A 2,845-nucleotide genomic window follows, 5' to 3' on the forward strand; every position below is an offset into this window, starting at 1 on the left:
ATCTGCCAAGTAGGTAGTTTTCTGTATATGAACATATTGGACTTGCCTGCCATGTAGGTGGCTCTCAGTATATGGACACGTTGGACACATCTGCCATGTATCCAGTACCCTGAATATGGACATATTGGACTACTCTGCCATGTAGCTAGCTCTCAGTATATGGACACGTTGGACACATCTGCCATGTAGCTAGAAGTCTGTATATGGAAATGTTGCAGTACCCTGCCATGTAGCTAGCTCTCTGTATATAGACAAGTTATACTCATCTGCCTTGTTGCTGAAACTCTGTATATGGAAATGTTGCACTACCCGCCATGTGGCTAACTCTCTGTATATGGACAATTTAGACTCATCTGTCATGTAGCTAGCTCTCTGTACATGGATATGTTGGACTGATCTGACAAGTAGGTAGTTCTCAGTATATGAACATATTGGACATGTCTTCCATGTAGCTATCTCTCAGTATATGAACACCTTTGACACATCTGCTATGTAGCTAGAACTCAGTATATGGAAATGTTACAGTACTCTGCCTTGTAGTTAGATACCTGTATATAGACAAGTTGGACTCATCCGCCTTGTCGCTAGAACTCTATTTATGGAAATGTTGCACTACCCTGCCATGTAGCTAGCTCTCTGTATATGGACATTTTAGACTCATCTGCCACATAGATAGATCTCTGTACGTGGATATGTTGCACTGATCTGCCAAGTTGGTAGCCTTCTGTATATGAACATATTGGACATCTTTGCCATGAAACAAGCTCTCAGTATATGGACACGTTGGACACATCTGCCATGTAGCTAGAACTCTGTATATGGAAATGTTGCACTACACTGCTATGTAGCTATGACTCTGTATATAGATAAGTTGGAATCATCTGCCTTGTAGCTAGAACTCTATATATGGAAATGTTGCACTACCCTGCCATTTATCTAGCTCTCTGTATATAGACAAGTTATACTCATCTGCCTTGTTGCTGGAACTCTGTATATGGAAATGTTGCACTACCCGCCATGTGGCTAGCTCTCTGTAAATGGACATTTTGGACTCGTCTGTCATGTAGCTTGCTCTCTGTACATGGATATGTTGGACTGATCTGACAAGTAGGTATCTCTCAGTATATTAACACCTTTGACACATCTGCCATGTAGCTAGAACTCAGTATATGGAAATGTTACGCTACTCTGCCATGTAGCTAGCTCTCTCTATATATACAAGTTGGATTCATCTGACATGTAGCTAGTACCCTCCACTTTGACATGTTGGACTGATCTGCCATGTACTCTCAGTGTATGGACACTTTGGTCATATCTGCCATGTACCTAGAACTCTGTATATGGAAATGTTGCACTACTCTGCCATGTACCTAGCTCTCTCTATATATACAAGTTGGACTCATCTGTCTTGTACCTAAAAAATCTGTATATGGAAATGTTGCACTATCCTGCCATGAAGCTAGCTCTCTGTATATGGACATTGTAGACTTGTCTGCCATGTAGCTAGCTTTCTGTACATGGATATGTTGGACTGATCTGCCAAGTAGTTGGCTTTCTGTATAGGAACTTATTGGACTTGTCTGTCATGTAGGTAGCTCTCAATATATGGACATGTTGGAAACATCTACCATGTAGCTAGAACTCTGTATATGGAAATGTTACACTACTCTGCCATGTAGCTAGCTGTCTGTCTATAGACAAGTTGGACTCATCTGCCTTGTAGCTAGAACTCTATATATGAAAATGTTGCACTACCCTGCCATGAGACTATCTCTCTGTATAGGGACATTTTGGACTCGTCTGCCATGTAGCTAACTTTCTGTACATGGATATGTAGGACTGATCTGTCAAGTAGGTAGCTCATTGTATATGAACATATTGGACTTGTCTACCATGTATGTGGGTCTCAGTATATGGACTAGTTGGACACATCTGCCATGTATCTAGTACCCTGAATATGGACATGTTGGACTACTGAGCCAGGTAGCTAGCAGTCAGTATATGGACATGTTGGACACATCTGCCATATCTCTCCATGTACTTAGAACTCTGTATATGGAAATGCTGCACTTAACTGCCATGTAGTTCCATCTCTATAGACAAGTTGGTCTCATCTGCCTTCCATCTAGAAATCTGTATATGGAAATATTGCACTACCCTGCCATGTAGCTTGCTCTCTGTATATGGACATTTTGGACTCATTAGCCATGTAGCTAGCTCTCTGTACATGGACATGTTGGACTGATCTGACAAGAAGGTAGTTCTCTCTATATGAATACATTGGACTTGTCTGCCATATAACTAGCTCTCAGTATATGGACACATTGGACCCATCTGCCATGTAGATAGAACTCTGTATATGGAATTGTTGCACTTCTCTGCCATGTAGCTAACTCTCAATATATGTACATGTTGGTTTGAACTGCCATGTAGCTAATACTCTGTATATGGAAATGTTGCAAAACGCTGCCATGTAGCTAGCTCTCTGTAAATAGACAAGTTAGACTCATCTGCCTTGCAGGTACAAATCTATATGGAAATGTTGCACAACCCTGCCATTTAGCTAGCTCTTTCTATAAGGACCTTTAAGACTCGTTTTCCATGTAGCTAGCGGTCTATACAAGGATATGTTGGACTGATCTGCCAAGTAGGTAGCTATCTGTATATGAACATATTGGACTTGTCGGCCATGCAGCAAGCTCTCAATATATGGACATGTTGGACTCATTAGCCAGGTCACTTGTTATTGTTGTTGTTAAGTGCCTTCGAGTCGGTTCCGACCCATAGTGACCCTGTACAGGGTTTCCGAGGGTGTAAATCCTTACAGGAGTAGAAAGCCTCATCT

This window comes from Chrysochloris asiatica, unplaced genomic scaffold (genome assembly GCF_000296735.1).
Source record: "Chrysochloris asiatica unplaced genomic scaffold, ChrAsi1.0 scaffold00152, whole genome shotgun sequence".
Lineage (NCBI taxonomy): Eukaryota > Metazoa > Chordata > Mammalia > Afrosoricida > Chrysochloridae > Chrysochloris > Chrysochloris asiatica.